The sequence below is a fragment of the Panthera pardus genome, unplaced genomic scaffold, assembly GCF_024362965.1.
Source record: "Panthera pardus isolate Hobbes unplaced genomic scaffold, ASM2436296v1 HiC_scaffold_25, whole genome shotgun sequence".
Taxonomy (NCBI): domain Eukaryota; kingdom Metazoa; phylum Chordata; class Mammalia; order Carnivora; family Felidae; genus Panthera; species Panthera pardus.
The window spans coordinates 76509792-76532198 of record NW_026526821.1 but is presented as its reverse complement, the minus strand read 5'-3'; the positions used below and the strand labels follow the sequence as shown (position 1 = coordinate 76532198).

Here is a 22407-nt window from a genome sequence, read left to right as displayed (position 1 = left end):
GTTGCAGATCGGTGGCTCGGCCAGAGACTTCATCCCTCACACTCTGCAGATAGAGTGGTGAGGAGGGGAGGGGGCAAAGCAGGAAGAACCAAGTTGGATGCAAAGGGCCAGACACACTGCCTCTTGCCATAGTCCCCACATAAACCCTTCTCAAGGAAGCATCTCTCCCTCCAAAAGATGAGCATACTTATCAAACCATCGATAAAGGGGAAAAAGAAGAAAGAAAATAAGAAAGGAAAATCTCTCTTCCCGAAATGTGCGTTAAATTTGGGGGCCCAGATTTAAAACCGTATCACTGGACTAAGTTCAAATCTAGCCAAACATGATGTTTCCATTCAAAAGTTTCAACCTGCTGGAGAAAGAAGTTCTTACTTCAGAAACTCAAATGCACTGATTAAAAGTGAGTGCCACAAACACACACTCCAATATCATCAAGAGAGAGTCAGAACCCGCACCAGAGTTAACAGGAAACTCGGTGGAGGAGAGTCAGAGTCACCACTGAAACAAAAGCCCTGGCTCTGAATGCCAGCTCAGCAGGCAGCACTCGCCTTTTCAATGGGACTCGTTCTTTGATGTGTGTTTTTTCACGGCAACTTTCATGTGGTGATGGAAGGAGCTAAGAGCAAGGTGGTAGCATTATGTGAAGACCAATGCTTTCAAATGCCCTTTGCCCTTCAACAGCACCAGGCAGACAAAGAAGAACCACATAGCCCGGAGAAGCCTACCTGTTTTTTAAAGAATATCTGTGCTAGCAGAATCTAAAAGGGTGAGAAGGAGCACGCTCTTCAATGGCAGAAAAAAATCTGGTGGGGTCACTTAGAGAGATGGATTTGGCTTAAAATAGGAGTTCACTTGCAGCTTCACTTGGATCATAACCCAAATTAAAATTATTTGTGTCCAATTAGCTTAAAATAAAATATCCCGGTGTGTGGCAAGCCTTTCACACGTTTATTTTCAGTAGCGGAAGAATGGAGCAGCAGTAGAAGCAACAGGACCCGGAGCCTTGGGAAACTACACAGGTGTGTCTTATTTTACATAATAAATGCATTCCTGGGAAAGCTAGGTAGAAATGGAATAATATTTTTATACATAAGGTGCATGCTATTTTAAAAGCATGTCACTGAAGACTCTGGGTTTTGACAGATAAACAGAGATTTTCATATTCTGGGTTTGTCTAGTGAGGTCGATTTACTCCAAAGATCTGAGCCCAGCAGCAAGCTCCTACAGGGGACCTTTAACAGTACTTCCGGGTCAGCTTACCCAAAAGGCCAAATGAGGAAGGAGCCAGAAATGCACATAGCATCATTAGGTAGGAATAGCCAACTAGGAACTCTAAGCTGCTCCATGGACCCACGTACTACAGAACATTTTCCAGAACTGGGATGGGGGCCAACTGTTCTCAGAAATGGTGAGAGAGGGAGGGGTGCTGTGTCCATACAGCAGCTGGGATGCTATTCAGAGTCATATCTACACATAGCCCAGGGTTCCACTGAAAGCCAAGTGTTCAGAGGGTGATGGTCAAATGTGGTTACCTTGGCTGGCATGAGGGAATCACAGACAGAGCAAAGAGCTTCTCACACCTTCAGGGGGCCCCAAAGCTGGAAACCATCTGTTCACAGCTTGACTGAGTAGAAGATGACCAAGTAGGCAGAAGAGATGAGGAAAAAGAAGAGGGGAAGAACACAAAAGGGAGAGATAAAGAAGCAGGGCTCTTCACTATATAATGATAAAGCCTAAAGGAAAGCATGACAAAATTCATGATTTTTTAAAGGATTGATTGTATATGAAATCATTAACAAAGTTCATGTTCAGGATGTTACTATTAAGTGTCTGGTCACATACTCCATACTACACCCCATCCCCTGAAGCTTAATGAATAGAATTTCAGAACAAATAAAAGGAAATACTACTTTTTACAGAAAGCAGCAAACTGAGCCACCAAGAGGTGGCTAACTGAAAGTTGAAAAATATGTTTTTTCTCCATTTTTTGTAATTTCCATCAAGCCCTTCTGATATCAGGGTCTTAAAAGACTCTCAGCACACCTCCCTTCCTCTGGTGACAATAGCCTTGTTGTCTCTAAGGCCCTATGATGGCATCCATCACACTATATTACAGTTGTTTTTACAGTTCTCCCCATAGAGCACTAAATCTGGTTCCGGCCCACCCTCCAGGCCGACTGGATGTTCTGACTGGATGTTCCCCACTCTGTCATGCCCTCCAGTCTGGACACCATCTGCTTTTCATCTCCCTTCAGCCTCTAGTCAAAACCGAGGAGCCCACAGCCCAGCTTTCACCTGACCAAGGACACCCACCCTGACTCCCTCCTTCGTAAATGGCCCTCTCCTATAGTTCTTCAGCACCCAGAATTTATTCTCACCTAGCACCCAACAAGAGAAATTGCAACTACCTGTTGAACTGTCTACCCACAGCCAGCCTGTGAGCCCTGTGAGGGCAGGGAGTGGGCCTTTGTCTATGTAGTCCTAGCACCTGTCACAGTGCCAGGCAGATGCTCACTCACCGTTGCTCAAAACACGCTGCCACAGAGGAGCCGGCAGGTGCACCTCGCCACCATGCAATCCCTCTGTGGCCCTGTGGCAGGCACTGTCTGTCCCAAGCCAGCATGCTTTAAGGTCCAAAAGCATTACGTCCAGCAGTAGGACAGGCTTTTTCGTCTTCTTTGTACATGTTCCCCAGGCTGTACCCTGAAGAAGGTAGCCCTGTTATAGGAAACTAGCCACTGCCTACATAAATGAAATGTTGGCATAAATGAAATGTTCTATTGAGTAATGTTACACAAAACTGGAGAGAGAGTTTCTTGGGGTTTGCATAAGGATAACTGGGGAGAGCTTCTTTTTATGTTGAGTACATATATGTGAAATACTCAGTGTGTTATTTGGCTTTTCTGAGAAGCAGATGCAAAAATGGGATTAAATGTGGGAGAAGTTTAGTAGAGGAGATGCCTACAGAGGCAGAAGGAGAGGGAGTTGGAGAAGGCAGGGAGAGCCTTCAGACCTGAGTGCAGGTCTGACCTTATGAAGGGGAACAAATGAAGCCTGGGTAGAAAGTTCCCATTGCAGGGAAGTTTCAAGTATGGCTCAGTCAGGCCAACGGGGAGTCTGTCTGTCTTGCTCCTTCTACCCTTCTTTTCTTGCCTCCCTCTCTCTGTCTCTTACTTGGAATCTGCATTTAGAATTTTAGATTGTTTATGACCTTAGGGAAAGGGCATTGCTATTACTAAGCCATTATGAAGTACAGAAACACCCTGTTTCACAAGTCATCACAAAGAGTATAAATGCCCCATTCTACCATAAGCCTCAATCTTGAATCTTAACAGGAACTCACAGAAGGTTGACTGAAGGACTAACATGTATTGAGTGATTATAGGCACCTTGTTCTCTCCTAAGCCCTGTGAGAATTAACTCATTCAGTCCTCACAATAATCCTACCAGGTAAGTATTAAGTTCTCTCCATTTAAAGATGAGTAAATTGAAGCGCAGGCTGTTTAGTTACTTATTCATCATCATGAAACTAGTAAGTGGCAGAAGAAAATTGAAAAGTAGCCCATGCTCGCTACAACTACATATAATAGTAACCTAGGAAACCTAGCCAGACATGCTGTGTGTTGCAGAGGGAGCTGTGCACCAAAATGTCCTCCTTCCTGTTCTCCTTCCACACTTCAGAGCTCTTACTGAGATATGGCTTTCTCAGCCACCCTGCCCCTCACATGGCTTTATGGGTAGTATCTGTCAATGCTGTAGGCTGAGAAGTGATGTGTGCCACTCTGGACCACCACCTTTAAGAGGGTACGGGCTCCCCATGTGCCTTTTCTTCTTTTCTAGACTAGAACCCTTATGACTTTGTGGCCTTGGAAACTACATGTTGCCAAGAGCAGAGTTACCATTAGCTGAGGTCTTTGAATGATTTTGTGAAACAACATCCTGCTATTGACTACGAACCAACTTGGACTTTTGACCTTACCGTGTGCTTAAGTCATTATTATAATGACTTAATTAGGGAATCTGAGTGTGATGGCAGTTATCCTTCCCTGCCTAAGAAGATGGGGAGTTATCTCTCTGGAGGGGCATGACGTAATTGGCTTAAAGTCACAGAGATAGTGACAACAGAGGGAGGAATCAAATGCTGACCAGGTGGTCAGTGAGAAGAAGAGAGCCAAGAGGGAAGGAAGCCTCAGAAACCTTGGCAGAGGCCCCCTCACTCTGGCTGTGGTCTCTTGGGAGCTACTCCAGCAGGTGGGACCCAGAAGTCCTACTGTCAAAAGACTCGGAGTCAAGTGCTGATGCTTAGGATGGGTCCATCCAAACTGAAGCAGGACCTGGGTACCACTGAAGCATGTAAGGCTTGGGAAGTTGGCATAAAATAGGCAGGCACCACAAGCCACTGTTTGGCAGGACAGATTGTCAAGGCCCTTCTAAGTGAGAGAGTCCTCTACCCCAGAGAAGTGAGAGAAAAACAAGATCCAAAGAAAAGCCTGTATAGACTGGGCCTTTTCAGTTGGCATGAAGAAAAGGGCCAGCGTTGATGATATGCAGCGATTCACCAGTGCACTTTAGGGTCCCCAAACTCACTTTAAACCCATACAGAGAAGCAATCAGGAAAAAAATGTAGATATTCTTTCTCCGTTCAATGACCATCATCTGGCTAAAGGGTACTAAAATGTGGAAGGCCCTCACATTACCTGAAGGTAGTCAATGCCTTGTGGATAACAAATCTTTAAAATACTGGGCACCTCTGAACATAAGTCTCCCTCAGGCTTCTATGCCTTTTATCCCCATCTATCATCCATGGCCCCAAGGAAACTCCCTGAAGCATGCAGAATGATCTTTAAGCGCTTGGAAATGACAAGGCCTTTCTGCGCTAAGGGCTCAGGGGTCTAAACCTGTCCCTTTCATGGCTCCTATTCCAACACAGCAACTACAGGGTAGGGTAAGGAGGATATAATACTTTTTTTTTTTTTTTTTTTTTTTTTTTTTTTTTTTTTCAGGGGACAAAGGGTGCTAACTATCCAAAAGTACACTGCCTACTCAGGGTACATTGTGCATTCCAAAAACATATAAGTGCTCTTCTGCCTTCATGAAGAAGGTAAAAGCAAGAAAGTGGATTAAATGGACAAACAACAGCCTACTTCAGATTTGGATATTACATTGTCTTCAGTGAAGTGTTTCTAATGTTCTTGAAGCTTGCAAATAATGAAAAGGGTATCCCGCCCATTGAAATCCAAGTAAATATGCTGTAATTGGTTTAGAGTGCCTTTAATACTAGTGTTCTCATGTTTTAAAACTCTTTTTTTCCAAGTTTCAATAACATGTTCTTGAAAGATACACTCTCTAAGTAATTCTTTGTCCTCAGGAAGACACTCAAATCACTTTTCTAAACTGATGGTCTGGCATCCTTCCAGAACTGATTTAGAAGTTATGGCTCACACCCCATGTCTGAGTCTTCTAACCTTGGCACATTCCTAAGTCCCATGAATAGGGTTGGCAGTTGGGAAGGAGGGCTATAAAAAGAGAGAGAGCTGCATGCATCTAGCTCTGTTTAGCAAATTTTGCTTTCATGAAAATCCTAGACAGTCAAGAAGACATTGCCAAGATACCTACAAGATCTCAGAAACCTGTTGGACCATTCCATATGCCATATCACACTAAAAATAATTTAAATTTCTATAGGAGCTTTGTAGTTTGCAAACACTTTTATATTCATTATCTCATTTGATCAATATAATAATCATGGAAAATGGGCAGAGCAAATATTATTAACCCTATCTGATAGATACAGATACTGAGGCCCAGGGGGACTTATGTTCAAGGTCACTCAGCTGTTATGGGCTCAGCTGAGAAAGAAATTCAGTCTACAGGCAGTGAGTTTGGTTCTCTTTCCACTATACCACTCCGCCTCCTCAGAAGCCAGTCTGAATTCTGAGGTTTCAGAAGCAGTTTCCAATATGCTTCTGATGACGGCTAGACTGCTCATAGCACTGTCATACTAGGCCAAAGAGGAGAGATCACAGTTACTGTGAGGAAGGCCACTTCCACGCAGAAGTCAGATAGGCATTGGTGGAGGTATCAAGACAGGAAAAAGCTCCTTTATTACAGCATCTTAAAACTTCAGCACAAGCGCTCATCATTTTCACGAATGTGTAATTTCTCTCAGAGCTCTTTGGAATTAGGGGTTTGCTTTGCCTACTGTGAGAAAGGCATCCACCAAGCTAAATTGGGCCCTCAGGCATGCACCCAGCTTTCACAGAAGCCAATACTGTTTAGATGGAGTCCTTCCATGCACATCTCCCAGGACAGTTTTAGACAGCCTATGAGTATACTTTATTTCCTTTAAAACAAGTAACCTAGAAAATGAAATAACACATATTAGATTAAGCTCTGTCCCATTTGGCTAATTCAGAAGTTAATGGAAGGTCTCTTTCGGTCATTGGTATTGGCAGAGACACATTTAGTGAAATTCTCGTGGGAACCTCACACAGGTACAGTAGCAGCTCTTACCCATAAATTAAGAATGGCACTTAAAGGCAGCTTTTTCCTCTGCAAGAGGGTGCCATTCAGGTTTCTCTTGACAAAGGCTCTGCTTGCCAAATTCCCCCCAAAATACAAAGAATCAGAGACATGGGGGTGGGGAAGGAAAGGAGAGAGAGAGAGGGAGACAGAGAGGGACAGAGAGAGGGAGAAGGAAAAGGAGAGGGAAGTAGAGATGAGTGAAAGGAGAAGGGGAGGAGGAGAGGGAAATAGATCTTTGAAATGGGTATTACGCAGTGGAAAGAGAAGGAACCAGATCACTAACAAGTACGATGGAGGTGCCCACCTTGCATGAGGTTTATGACAACTAACAATTACTTTGACCTCTTTGAACTGCATGCAGTGCCTACCACATGGACTGTTTATATTGGAGATTTAATACAGAACACTGATTTATAATTGTTCTGTGAAGTAAACATTGACTTTAAAAATAGTAGAAGCAACAAAAAATAAAGTTTGACTGCTTCATGACTTTAACCCCAGTCCCTGTATTGAAGCAAATATATGCAGAATCAAATCATTTCCTGAAGACACATTCTAATTGTTTCTGTGATCTTCAACTTGGTCACAGCGTTGATGAGGCTACTCCAACTGCCTGCCACTTTTCCAAGACTGAGTCCTCTTCTGATAAAAAATAAAAAATGCAATGACCGCCTCACCTCCTTCTGAAATGAACACTGAACCTACCCACCACACCATGATGAGAAGACCATTCATATTACAAACTGTTGAATCACTTTGTTTCATTTTTTGTACCTATATTTACAAGTGGGAGAGGTCTATAAATTTTTTTATTGTATTATATTACTACCTTTCTCTATTTTGGTATCAGAGTAACACTAGTATCATAAAATTAGGTAGTTTTTAATATTTTTCTACATTTAGTATTAATTTAAAATTAATTGGGCTTTGAAGTTCCCAGGATTTGTTTTAGTACTAATACTTTAAATACACTAATCACTTTTAATACACTAACTGTTTAAAATTGTATTTAGCTGGTTAGTTATTTAGTTTCATTTTTGGCCACTGCTTTAATTCTTTCTTTTCAATTATTCTTAAACATTTTTGGTAATTTATATTTTTCCAAAATAGTTTCGTTTCATTGAGATTTTCAAACTCATTGGAACATAACTTTGCACAACTCTCTTACGATTTTTATTGTCCCTGAATCTATTTTAAAAATCCATGCTCCCATTTCTAATTTCATTTGTGGCTCCCCCCTTTATTAAAACTGACAAGGTTTTGTCAATTAATAAAATTATTTACAAAATAAATTAATAAGTAATATATTATTACATTATAAATATATAATATATTTAAACTTTTATGATAAGTATAAACATTGCATTGTTATATAAATAAAATAGTTTTGCTAAATAGTTTTGCTAATAGTTTTGCTAATACCTAGAGATGATTAATCACTTCTACTATTTTTAGTAGATTCTTTTACTATTATCTTCGTTACTTATTTCCTCATAGCTTTATATTTAATTTCCAGAGGTCTTCTTTAATTCATTCGTAATTATCCTATATTTCCCCAAGGAAATGAAATATTTAATGCTATTACTTCACCTCTGAGTATAGCTTTGGCTGACTCTTACAAGTTTCAGTTTGTAGCATTCCTCATATTTATTGTTTACTGAATCATACACAATTTTATTTTTAATGTCTTCTGAGCCATAAGTTAGGTCCAATTGTCTGAAATATGGAAGTAACCTTTTAAAACACTGTATGGTAGCCACATGAGAAAATAACTATAACTAATAGCATTTATTCCAACTAAGAGGAATATCTTTTTTACTATTATCTGTTACTTATTAGTACCTAGGATTTTAGTCAGGCATTTTCAGTTCTGTGTATATGTACATTGACTTATTAAACTACTTTGATTTCCTGAGAGTTTGGGACTAAGTTCTAGGGTGCAGAAATTAAGAAACCAAGGATTTAAAAAAGAATTTTCTATGTATAATGATTTTACTAAAACTACCTATGAAAACAACAACAAAAAGTGGACCAACACTTTTCACTTTTTTTTGCAATAGAGAAGGGTGAGGTTGTTGTAAATAGAGGAATGTAGAGAAGAGGAACAGAAAAACATGAAAAGTGAAATAAAGATCTTTTTCATCTGTGGGTAATTATATCCAAGTGATACAACATAGCTTCAAAATGAATTCTTAAAAAATGTTATTTCCTATGTGTTTTTCTTTATTTTCCCTCTTTTCTTTTACTTTCTATCTTTCTTCCTTTTCCTTTCTCCACCCCTCTTTCCCTTCTTCAGTAGTACTCAGAAACCACTTTCAATGATGAGGACTGGGTTCTTTATTGGATTTAGGGTCTGATTTATGTAAAATAATCAGCTATGTACACCCATTTTGCACTCACAATCTGCCACTATTCTAGTCATCAGTCTCCAACATTCTTTTTTTTCTAAATTTTTTAAAATGTTTATTTATATTCAAATGAGAGACAGAGTGTGAGTGAGGGAAGGGCAGAGAAAGAAGGAGACACATAATCCGAAGCAGGCTCCAGGCACCGAGCTGTCAGCACAGGGCCTGACGTGGGGCTTGAACTCACAAACTGCAAGATCATGACCTGAGCTGAAGTCAGACATTCAACCAACTGCGCCACCCAGGCACCCCCAGAGTCTCCAACATTCTATAGATGGAGTGGAATCTCCTCTTTTTTCAGCATAAGTTCTCTGCCTTAACTTCACAGTCATAATCCAATGGGGAAGTGGGTTATCTCCCTCCCATCCCACTTGGGAATGATTATAATAAAATATCAAAAATTAATAGAAAACATTGAAACTGCTTAAAAATCTTGGAAGGAATATGAAACCATAAATTAGCAAAAGTAAATGGCTTAACTGTAATACACCAGGAGTCAAATGCCTTTTAGGCACAAAGTAACTGTTGAGGAACAGAATGCCAGCATAAGCAAAGCAGAACATTGGGTAAAAAGCAAGAAGCTGATCATATAGCTGCTTTAAACCCATGACTCTACTATTGGCTGGCACCCAGCAGGGTAGCCTTGTGGGAGAATATGGCTCTTATTTTACAAATTGAGACTATGAGATTTAGAGAGATAAAATGACTTTTCCAAAAGAGCAGTGATTTGTGTCCAGGTCTTCAGATTACAAACAGTCCTACCACATCACAGCTGCATCTGCTGCCTTTTAAGAATCTGCTCCACCAGAAAAGATCTATTTCCCACCCCCTTGTGCAGATGCACTTCAGTCTAGACCTTTGCTCTAACTGCTGCAGACTCTGGAATGTTCTCTCTCCCCACTTGGTGCCAATGTGTCTAAATTCCATGTAAACTTCAGGGAGGAAGTCAAGCCTTTTCTCTGCCACATCCCTTTGCATATGATTTCAAACTCCTCTACACTTCCTCACTGTGGTACTGACTTGACAGTAAACTACATTTGACTTATGACTGTAAACAGCTTGAAGGTAGGTGCTGCAGAGTTCTTGTAGAGTATGGATATAGTGCATCAGTGGCATGGTATACCACAAATCTCAGATTCTAGTTACTGAAGAGCAAGAGGGAAAGAGAAAAAAGGACATTGAAAATGAGAGAAACCAAGAAGCCAATGACTACAGTCTGTCAACTAAGCCCATATGTAGGACTGCCAAGGAAACTGTTTAGGGGCAAATATTCCAAGACACAATCTTCCCTTAAGAATGCACATCCGGGCTCTTGGGTGGCTCAGTCGGTTAAGCGTCTGACTTCAGCTCAGGTCATGATCTTGCGGTCCGCGAGTTCGAGCCCCACGTCGGGCTCTGTGCTGACAGCTCAGAGCCTGGAGCTTGCTTCCGATTCTGTGTCTCCCTCTCTCTCTGCCCCTCCCCCGTTCATGCTGTGTCTCTCTCTGTCTCAAAAATAAATAAACGTTAAAAAAAAATTAAAAAAAAAAAAGAATGCACATCCATGGGGTGCCTGGTTGGCTCAGCGAGTAGAACATGCAACTCCTGATTTCGGGATTGTGAGTTCAAGCCCCATGTTGGGTATAGAGATCACTTAAAGATAAACCTTTAAAGGGTGCTTGGGTGGCTCACTCATTTTGGCTCAGGTCATGATCTCACGGTTCCTGGGGTGGAGCCTCGTGTAGGGTTCTGTGCTGACAGCACAGAGCCTGCTTCAGAGTCTTTCTCTCTCTCTCTCTCTGTCCCTCCCTTGCTTGCATGCTTTCTCTCCCTCTCAAAACAAACATTAAAAAATAAAAATAAATAAAAACTTATAAAAATGAATGCACTTCCAATAAATTACTCTCTTTAAAATTCCAATACTAGCAGTTGTATCTTTATCTTACAAAAATGCATTACCTAATATCAACAAAAACTTCCCTAAATGATTATTCCCAAGTATCTAGTAGCTTCCCAAGAATTAGTTGGATATTAAGGATTTAGCCTTAAAATTTTTATTAGGATCTGAAACTTTCTTTCAGATCCTTTTTTTTCATTGCACTCTGAATTTTCCAATTTCGTGTACATATTTAATCAACATTTTCAGTAATGTTTTAGGAACTGCATCATTTTCCAATTTTCTCCTGTGGGACAATGACAGTATCTCTTGTACATAATACACAGTAGCTAACATGGGTTATTGAGGTTACTTCCTTACTTGCTAAATAAAAGAGAAAATTTTCCCTAAATTTTTAAAAATTGCAATTGCCACATAGGCATAACCAAGTACGTCCAAAATTTACACAACACTAAGAGGGCCTATCCTGTGTTTGCTCCGCCAGCCAGCCCCATCATTATTCTATTGTTATATGAAACACATTTGTTTTGAGGAATTTCTGACATTTTTTTAGTTGTATTGTTCTTCTTCCATATCTGTGCCTAGTTAGTAGGCAGGAAATCTAATTCCCTGGGAAGCATATTATCTGAAGCTTACAATCTGTATATGCCACAATGTTTAATTTTTTTCTAAATTTCCCCTCATCCTCTTTGTCGATACCTATTTTTAAAAGTCATTATTGCCTTCCAGCTGTCCAAATTTTCTTCTCATTTTTCTCTTAAAAACTGACTTAAAGCAGGAGGTCAATATCTCAGCCATCATTAATTTCACACCCTCCTCTTCTCATTTATTCACTGGTCTTTTTTCTCTTGAGGATCACTTTTTTTCCTTGATACATTTATAAAAGACCTCCTTACTCCATCCAACGTCTCTTACTAGCAATATCTCGTTTCCCACTTTTGCTCTCCTTATCCTTCTTTGCTAACTTTAAGTTGTTCTGTCTCTTTTCATATAGTTCTTGCCTTTGCCACTCCCAGGGCAATTGTCCTGTTATATACGAATCTTGAGCAGCCACTGGTGATGACAAACTGTATTTTAACTAGAATTCTGGAAGCAGGGTGCCTGCAGCCCTGTGCTCTGTTCAGTTCTCTCACTGCTACAGGCAGCAGAGGTCTGTTTTGCGCTTAGACTACATTGTCTTAGGCTACTTCACACCTATCTACAATTATGAATGCTAATAATCTCATTGTATCATACATACTAGATTTCCTCCCAATGTGTTTTTCAACTAGGAATAGTACCTTGTAGTGCTGTTATCAATGATCACATTTCTAAAGAGGCAGTGGAGAGAATGGAAATGATTTACTCTATAAGGGTGAGGTCATTTGCATACTGCTAAGTGATTTGCATGCTGGCACATCCTGGAACTGTGTTTCACAGGCTTCCCCACATTTCTCCTTTCATAACAAGGTGTAGCTTATTTTCCTCACTAAAAACTGTCCTTTATTTTCCTCTCTCATGCCATTCTCTCCCACTAGAGAGTAATGCACACTAACACAAGCATGACATTGCAAGGTACTCTCTATCTTCTGAGCTAATGCTCTCTTTGGCATAATTCATCATTGCCTCTGATGTTTCAGGGCTGGTGACAATGGTGACTCCCCTAATATCTGAATGAAGTCCTTCATAAATATTTTGCCTAGTGATTGATATCTCATCTAGTTATTTTTTTCTCACACCTCTTCCCCTCCATATATAACAGATGGGATTCCATCATCAGAAGCAGATGTTGTGGAAAGAGTATCAGGAGCCTAGAAGCCTTGTTGTAGCCCCCACTCTTCCATTAACTACCTCTGAGATCTCCACGAGTCACTTAACCTCTCTGGGCCTCCATTTCTATGTCTGTAAATTGAAGTTGAAAATGTCTTCTTCAGAGGTTTACCAAGGTGATCAGAAAAGACAGAGATACAAAAGATCTTCCTAATAGAAATGAGTTGGATACTGGGATTCTTGGTACCTCAGATAAGTCAGGTTAACTTTTCAAAATCAGATGAAATCTAGACTATTTTCTGTTTCACCCATCCCCCTTATTAGCTTTTCATAATAATAAACAAACACACTGCTAGGAAGGCCAGTTACATTTTGAGAAATTACTAATGGTGAACTGTCAGACACGGAACACAAGGATAATTTTAACCACTCCCACCTCCCTCCCCATCCATGTATCATTAGCAACCACATTTTCCACCTTTGTTTATATAACTTAGGAGGGACCCTGCAGGGAGAGGCAAGGCTCCTCTCTGGTTTTTGACTGAGCCTCATTCATTGAAGTAAGGTGTCAGGGCTGCCTGTGGATCTGGAAAGCATTTTGGAAGTAAGAAGCAGACAAATGTAAATCTTTTAAACCCCTATGATAAGCAAACTCTCCTCAGTTCAACATATAAATATAAACATTAAATCAAATCAGATGCTTATACATTTTTTAAACCCATCATAAAACATTTTGTTTTGACAGCTTGGTAATGTAAAGTAAAAACACCGACAGCCAAAAGAATCAGCATCTTTGCCTGCCTACTACCTGAAAGTCTTTCCTGTATATAAATAGAATAAAAAAAAAAAAAAGAAAGAAAAGAAAAAAAAGTATGTTTATGTAAAGGGAAACACTGATTTACTAGAACTGATTGCTTCATAGTCTAATTACTTTTCAACTGGCTGTTCCAAATTAAGATGTCATTGATGGCTTTTGGTGATATATTTCATTTTAAGCAAATTTATTCTATAATAGAGTACATCATAATGGAAAGCAGAGTTCCTACTCTTCCCTCCTCTTTGTAGCCTGATATCTTGACAAGTAAATTAAATTTAGCAGTTAAAATGCTTCCATTAGTAATTTTATTAAGTTAATTAAAGAATCTCTCTTTCTGAATTTTAACTACCTTCCTTTCAGAACAATGTTGATTTCTTTTTTCTTTTTTTTTTTAATTTCATGTATTTGGGGACTGTGATATATTCTAGGGCCAGTCAACAAGTCTATCAGTATTACATTTCTGTGGGCCAGATTCTAACAACAAAAAATCAAGTAAAAAGAAAAAAAAATAGCTCAAAAGTCTCTGAGACTATTTCATATTGCAGAAGAACTAGGGTTTTAGTATCTTTTTAAAAAGGAAGAAGAGGAAGAGGGTAAAAAAAAAAAAAAGGAAAAGGAAAATACATTTTGGTGGCTACCTATGTTCCTAGGGAAAAGCAGAACAACTTCTCCATGCATATAGGGTAAATCACAAATGCTTCAGGTATAGTTTAGTTTATAGATGGAAAGAGAAGAACTACATCTCTTTTCTTCCTATTCAGAAAGTGTACAAGCAGCACAGGTATACAAGTGTACATGTTGGTAAAGCACATGTTAAATGAAATTTTGGGCCCTCTCAAGGCTAGGGCGTTTTATTTTTTTAAGATATTTATTTTTTTTAATGTTTATTTTTGAGAGACGGCAAGTGGGGGAGGGGCAGAGAACCAGGGACAGAAGATCCAAAGCAGGCTCCGTGCTAACAACAGCGAGCCCGATGTGGGGCTTGAACTCAGAACTGCCAGCTCATGACCTGAGCTGAAGTCGGATGCTCAACCGACTGAGCCACCCAGGTGCCTCCAAGGATGGGGCACTTTAAAAGAAGTCAAATATTTCTAAGAGATTCAAGGCAAAAGAGCTGTCTCGTTGACATTACCTGTTTCTTATGGTTGGTGCGCCTCACCGAGGAATTACAGAAATGATTTTTAGAACTAGAAAGGAGCATAGAGAAAAATTTTTTATCTGATCTTTCCATGTTGAAGATGAGGAAACTGAGGACACCACCCTGAGAGCAGTAACAACTATAACTGGCTGGTAGTTACTGAACTCCTCACTGTGAAGCTTCACATACATTATGCCATTAAAAAGCCTGATGAGGGAGATTCTTTTAATGCCCAGCATTATAGATTTATAGATATGGGAAACAATGCCTAATGAATATCAAGTAACTTGTGCAAAATCTGTATGACTCCAAAGTCCTGTCCTGTTCACAACTAGTGCACAGCATTACCTCGGATGACTGACTTGGGTTCAGTCACCTAGTTACTGAACTAGTTCCACCAGTGCTAAAGCTGACACTTTCTTCTAACATTTGCTCTTTACAAACTTGGCCGCATGAAGAAAACTGGAAACCTGGTACTTAGGCTGAGGCTTGGGCACTGAGAAGACACTAGTATTTATTTTAAAAGAAATCTCATTGCCAAGGTGCCCAGTTGAATATTTGCTTTCTGAGTGAAATAAAGGCTGCAGCCATGTGTTCAGACCCAAAGTGACATTTTATTTAAAATTGGGGGATACCACCCTTTACTCATTCATTGAGGAGAATGGAGATCCAAGAATGCAGTGCACAGCAATTACTATTAACATTTCATACGCTCTCTCATTTTCTAATACCCTGAGCCTATCAATTTGATAGTGATAGCACACTCTGGGAGCTCACATACTCACTGTTCAATCTCCATTATTCCTTTCAAAAATCATTTCCACCACCTCCTCAAATCCTCATGTTACATTCTTGTTCGGTAGAATCTTTCACATGCCCACCTCAGGTACCCTCCCACCCATCTCCTGCCCTTTGGTTTTGGGGGATTGAATGTCCTTTCTTCCAACATCAAGATAAACAAGGTTTAAGAGCTTTATTGCCCTATGCCTCTGATTTGCTACCTTGTCATCCTGGAGATGGGTTTTCAAGATGTGCTTTCAAGATGAAGCACAAGAAATTGGTAAATGTCTCTGAGAGTGTTTTTTTGCGGAGGATGTTTCCTGTACTAAGCATACCGCTCCTCTAAAATGATGTCCTTAGAAAGAATCTAGCATTGTGCAATATTTCTATAATTAATAGTCAGATGGACAGACCCAGAAAAAAAGGAAACTGGATTATCCAGTATGTTTTTTTGATTAGAAATGATCCTCCCCTCTCTGACCCTTAACTGAGAAAGAATGCTACCTTTAGCCTAGAGTCATAATTGGTATACACCTGACCACATGACAAACATGTTTTTATTAAGAAATTTACCTCTTACCTCCTTGATATCTTGCCATTCACATTGCATCTATTCTTTGGTGAGGATCTTTTTCAATTATTTTGACGATCTTCTTGTTTTTAATATGGTATTCAAGTCCAGTAGTAAAATCTGTTTCATATTTGTAATCGGTTTTTAGCGCTGGAAGAAGCCCAAATTGGTAAATCCTTGTGAGTGAAAAAGAAAAAAAAACCCCAGAATTTAGTTATGCAACCTGAGCTTATAAAAGATAAAAGATGAGGGAAGATAACGCAAAGGGAAGAACTTACAAAAACAAATATTAGATCCTCTCCCTTAACCCCAGTCATTTTGGCCCAGCTTTTAACCTGGGGAGTGATCAATTAAATGTGTAGAACCAAAAAAGAACCATCGGGATTGTGAAATTATGTGGCAAAATCCTCATTATTTGTCACATGAAAGGAAGAATGTGTGATTTTAAAATAAAATATCAGAGAAAGAGGTAACAAATTTGATGCAATAGATACAGTTGGCCCCAGTTGTGAAAGATTTGATAAGCTTCTTCTTACTTGTCCTTCACCCTGGAGGCTTCTGAAGAGGCCTGAATATCTGACTTAAAGTGAGTGATGCTACTTGAAATGAAAAGCAAGGAGATTGCAAATCACTCTTCTGCACAAGCTTGGAATAAGCTATGGCATGGCTGATGGACAGATTCAGGTATTTAAGTGAGTGTGATTTCTAAGCAACAATTTCTAAACCCTACATTGTTGTTGACCTCCATCACGCGATCGGGCATGTTTCTGAAGGCACATGCAGTGGAATGAAATGCACTGGGAAAAATGCTGAAGTCATTTTCCAACACCACAGCAGTATTACTGCAAAATGGAGCCACATTATCCTGATCGGCAACAGACACCAGATTTACATCCTTCTTCTGCTTAGTGGTGTGAGTCCATTCCAGCAGGGAGCCCTTCTTTTTCTGGAGTCCAGACATGGGTTTGGTCAGAGGAGGTAATTGAATGTGTATACTTAGGTAAGGCTAAGAACTAAAAAAAAAGCATGCGAAGATACGGTACAAGACCATACTCTCGTATTTTCCATTTCTTCCTCTCTTTCAAAGGCAAAGATACAATGAAGGTAAAAACTACCCACAGATAAGTTTTTTTTGTTTGTTTTTTGTTTTGTGATTTGATTGGTCATAAAACAAAAGCAAAGTATCCATACAGCAGCCTTTTAAATCAAACACAATTAACTGTACCTTGAAATATATGGTCTACAATTATATGTTCAAATAAATAGCTAAAAGCAATTTGTAAATGTTGAAAACCTCAACTGCACACTGAAGCTACATAGGTCTGTTCAGATTTCCTGCTTCTTCACAAAGGGCCAAGATAAGTTACTTCTGCAAACATTAAAAGAGAAAGTTTCCTTGTCTAGTAGGCTCTCCTAAAAAGCTTTATTGTCAGTTAGATCAAATATTTGCATTGAACCTTTTCTTGAACCTTGTCAAAGAGAAAAACAAAACACTAATAAAAAAACAAAGACCACTTTTCATGATCACCAGAGCACTGACTATCTCTGATCCAGCCCTACTTTGTCCCTGTTGCCCATCGGAATCATGTCTGTGGACAAGCCTAGGCTTGTTGATGCTATTTCCATTTGAACCATTGATGAGAAAACAGTTGATAACAGCCATTAGTTAGAGCACAGCAATCTACAATTATAGTCATTCCAATTGCTTACAACCTGGTCGTGAAAATGTTCACATTCCACTTATACACATCTATTAGACTATAAGATACTCCAAGGCAGAGACCATCTTATTTATCTTTAAGTCATTACAACATCTGCTGTAATGATGGGTATATTGATCTAAATTGGTAAAATAACAGAATGAATGAATGAAGCAGGGAATTATTTAAATATAGGCAACGATTATTTGTGTCATAGTTGCACTATACTAAGAACTGTCTGGAAGAGTTTTCAGAGAGCGACAGAAAAAGCTTGGCTGACTATTCTTGGAGAACACGTTGACTGTTTGTTGGATGGAGACAGTTCACCAAGAAAGCAGATTTTGACCCTTCAAGAACTTGAATGTGATGATGAGTTTATGACAGTTCTAAAAGCCAACATACGGTCGGTGGCCAGATTGTGGTTCTGGACTGAGAGGCTTCCATTTGGAAGGCAGACAAGCATTTGAATTATGGGTCTAATGAAAGTGTCAATAGCAATCCTGTTACTGGAGGAGCTGTAAAACCCTGCTTAATGAACTAGGCAGGGACACAAAAACACAATGGTCTAAAATGTACTGTATGAGAAAATGATAATTAGCCCAGATTTCATGTACAAGATAAAATGCATAGGGATGATATTACCACTGAGCAATATTATAGCCCTTCAGGGGACTGTTTTGTTAACAGGGTTTGGCTCAGCCTTTTCAATCCTCCTTATATGAGTGGAGATCTACTACACAATCATAACCTGTGAGTTGGGGGAAAGAATGTCAGGTGGTAAAATTCCTATCATAGGTGCTGACAAACGTTAATGATAATAAAAAGGGTTCTGGCCTCATTAAGGGTTCATTGTTATTTAGGAGGCTTATGCAATATAGGATGATAAGCCAAATGGCCTCCTGCACAAGAAAAATCAGGGTGAAAGGGAAAGTCATTCTCTAATCTTGAAATTTATTTTTCTAGACCACCACACATCAGCCAGGAAACTAAGATAAAAGGAAACCTATACTGAACAGCTGGGCAGTAGCCTCTTACTTCTACTGTTAACAGTGAGAAAGCCACTGAGGCAGCCCTGAGTACAAAAGAGAACTCTGAACTTGGAGTGCAGGCCCTAGCCTGCACTAACTCTGAGTTCGATCTTTCTCATCTCTTAAATAAAGGGAGGAGGTGGTTTAAAATGGAACGTCAATTTTAACTTTGAGTGGTTTACGGATCATCTGAGGATTCTGTTAAAATACATGTTCTGATTTTGTTGCATTCTGAACAAGCTCCCAAGTTCTGATGATGTCATTGGCCTATGGACCACAATTTGAGTAATAGGTGACTAGATATTATTCCTCAACTTGGAAATTCTATGAATCTACCAAAATCAATGATAACCTGTTGGCTATTTGTTGCTGCAGGTGGAAAGAAATGGGCACTTACTGAGTTTTGGCATCACCAATGCAGTCTTTTTTATTTTTATTTTTTACTTTACCCATCATTTAAATAAATAAACTGCTCTAACCTAGTTAAAAATTATATAAATATTCTGTCTTTTAAAAAGATAAATTGGTCAGGAATCTTTGCAGAGGACTATTAATACTGTTAAGCTAGATAAATATTGCTTTTGAAGCAATTGTTTTAAGATCAAATGGATTGCATGTGGATACATAAAATCAGAAAACTGCAAATTATAAGTTAAAATGCTGAATCAATACCTAATAAAGTAAGAGCAAGAAGGCTCAAATAATTTTTAAGTAAGACATAGTGACTAAGCACAGAAATACGCACAATACCCATAGGATGAAATGTAGGGTATGGCTTGTACCTTGCACAAACTGTATCGTAGATGTTCAGCCTGTTGAAAGTGACCTAGAAAGCTGTAGTCCACTGGGTTCTCTTCATGGATACTTTCTTCCCCCTTTCCCCAAGCTTAATTTTTAAGACAGCATATGTATATGGGAAAGGGAGAGTGGGAGGAGTACCGTATGAATCCATGGCTTTAAAAAGTATTTCGCTAATCTGCAGGCAGGAATTTTGTATTTAACATTTTCTTGATCACATTAAGCACAATACGTGGCACATAACAGGAGATATCAATGTTTGTTAAAAAGAATGAACTGAAACCAATGAACATTTGATAAAGCTGCAAGACTGAAATTAGGTGAAAGTTCACAGGATCTTCAACAGTAAAAGGTTAAGAGTTTGTGGGTGGGAAAGTTGGGGAAATGCATCCTTGGTTACAAAGAAGAGAGAGAGAGAGAGAGAGAGAGATCTTTCTCTTCCTCCTCTCCTTAAAGAGGAAGCTTTGTCTAGAGAGGAATCAGTGAATTCATCTTTGAGTAAGATTTAATGAACTCATATTATGTGCTTTATGCTTCATATGAGTTATCTTTTTTTTTCACCTTTTCCAACAACCCTATGAAGTAATTATTATCATCCCAGGTGACCCAACTCGTAAATGGCAGAACTAGGGGTTTCATCCAAGTGTATCAGACTTAGCAGTCTGCATTTTTCACATAAGTTGTCATAGAATTGGGTTGGGGAGGAGGAGGAACAAGATATTTTTTAAAGTAAGAAAAAAATGATATATTTTCTCAAGTGCCAAATTATGGAGACTCCCAGCTGTAAGAAATAAGAAAAGAGGGAACTCGCCCAGGACATAGGTCAAGGTTGGTTGGAAATGGGCCCAGAGTTCATTCATTCACAATATTATTTATATGACCCACAGAGAAAGAAAGTTGGATAGACAATAGATGAGGTGAAAAGATGAAGGGTCTTAAAGAACAATGACAGTGATCAGTGTTTGTTTTTGAGAATAATGGGTCAGAAGGACTTTGTAATGCAGGCCAGGAAAAAGCAACATATAGGAAACTGTTTGGTTTCATTTTCAGCGCATATTGGGCACCCAAAATAGATACTGCCAACAGGGTGGGGAAAGGGGAGTGTGTGTTGCTAAGATAACCTAAAGGCAAGCTGTGAATAAGCTAAAACCTCCAGCCCAACAAAAGCCTATTTGTAAATTACTCCACTTAATTTCCCAGGTCATGATTGCCTCTCTCTGCAAAGCGGTTTATGACATTCTCAATTAAGAGTTTGCTATAAAAATGAATGAATGAAGTATTTCAAAACTGCTATGAGATATTAAAGATGAGTCACTTTTAAAAAGTGGTTTTGTTTCCTGTGTTCTGGATAATGCATTTGAGAATGTAGTTTCCAGCCTCACCCATCACCCCATTGTGAGATCAAATTGAATGACTCTCTGCTCTTAGAATGATCGCTCATTCAAATGCATTCAATAAATAAAGCCTAAACACAATGAGGCACTTTTCACAGAGCATCCCCGAGAGCTAGGGCCTGGTCTCTCTCAGTGTATGAAGCTGAGATTGAAGTAAATAAAGCATTCACCCACACTGACTGCATAATACATAGTGACTTATTGTTTCCTAAGCTCTTACGTATACATTATCTCATTTGCTCCTCACAACAACCCCATCATAAAGATGCTGTTAGTTTATTATCCCCATTTAACAGATGTAGAATCTAGAGCTCAGAGTGGTCAGTGTTTTGCCCAAAGTCACACAGCAATCCAAGGGATACTTTAAATCTTTTCATCTTCTCCTTTCACCCCCAACAGGAAACGTGTCTAAAGTACAAAACAATATAATTAATAGAACCATTACAGACACTGGGTAGAATACTTAACTCATTCAGATGTGCCTTTGGTGATTTTGTAAATACTGAAGAACTCATTTTCCACCTCCTGCAATTCTGTGAATTTTACCCTGGATAAAGGTCACCCAGATATGATCCGTGCTCAGAATTATGGAAATGTATGCAGTCTAAACTATGGACCAAATGAAGAGTAAAAATATCAGTGTAACTCCCAGGGTCATTTACTCTTGCTGCCCCAAATCCTTTTTGAAATCGGGCAGATTATAAATCATATGAAAATATAAAAATGTAAACTCTTATCCTAAATTCAATTGTCATGTATCAGGGAAGTCATGAGTGCTGTAGGTTGGTGAGCTAGTAAAATAAGACTGAAATAGGTTTGTATGGTGGGCAAGCCAGAGAGAAATAGAGAAGTGTTGGTTTTTTGTTTTTTAACTTTTCAATTTACATCTCCAGAACATACTGTAAATTATCTAAAAGGCAATATGGGGGTACCTGGGTGGTGCAGTCGGTTAAGCGTCCAACTCTTGATTTCAGCTCAGGTGGTGATCTCATGGTGGTGAGATCTAGCCCTGCGTTGGGCTCCATGCTGAGCGCAAAGCCTGGTTAAGATTCTCTTTCCTCTCCTCTCTCTCTCTCTCTGCCCCTTCCCCATTCATTTTCTCTCTCTTCTCCTCTCTCTCTCTCTCTGCCCCTTCCCCATTCATTTGCTCTCCTTTCAATGAATAAATAAATAAATAGCAATATAAAAGACGATTTTCCCCAATTCAACATCTTTTCAGCCTCTAGTCATACTGGGAATAATTAGGAGATCCCTTGTAAGAGACAATCTGCAGTCAGCACTAGAAGCCTTGTCCTCATGGAGGGAAGGGGTTAAGGAAATCAGGGATAGCTTCATTTTTTCACATGGCCTTGCAAACACCATTTTTAAAGCAATGAGTGACAGCCCTCTCCTCCATTTAGGCCCTCCTTTGCTTCTGTCTTCATTTTGGCTGTGGGGTTACCTACACAACAGATCTGTCCATAGGCTACAGATCCACCACACCGCCTGGGCTTCCACAACCACACCCACTGTTCAGAGAACTTGCTGGTTCTAAGGGCCCTCTTCCTCAAAATTTTGAATTCATTTCTCTCCAAAATTACAATGTTTCTGAATAGCTATAGAGCTTATATAAAAAAAGGTCTTTAT

The 22407-nt window shown here is 39.4% G+C and overlaps 2 long non-coding RNA genes across 3 annotated transcripts in view; one reads left to right on the top strand and one right to left on the bottom strand.

Annotated features, from left to right (window-relative positions):
- Nucleotides 1-22407, bottom strand: part of LOC128773517 (uncharacterized) — a 241260-nt gene that overhangs the window by 196846 nt on the left and 22007 nt on the right. For both annotated transcript variants that reach the window (XR_008417854.1, XR_008417855.1), the window contains exon 2: nucleotides 15871-16037. This is a non-coding gene — a long non-coding RNA (uncharacterized LOC128773517). The remainder of the gene's footprint in view (nucleotides 1-15870; nucleotides 16038-22407) is intronic.
- Nucleotides 3286-13409, top strand: LOC109254430 (uncharacterized). Its single transcript, XR_002074809.2, has 3 exons — nucleotides 3286-3450; nucleotides 7115-7270; nucleotides 13301-13409. It is a non-coding gene; the product is annotated as an uncharacterized LOC109254430 (long non-coding RNA).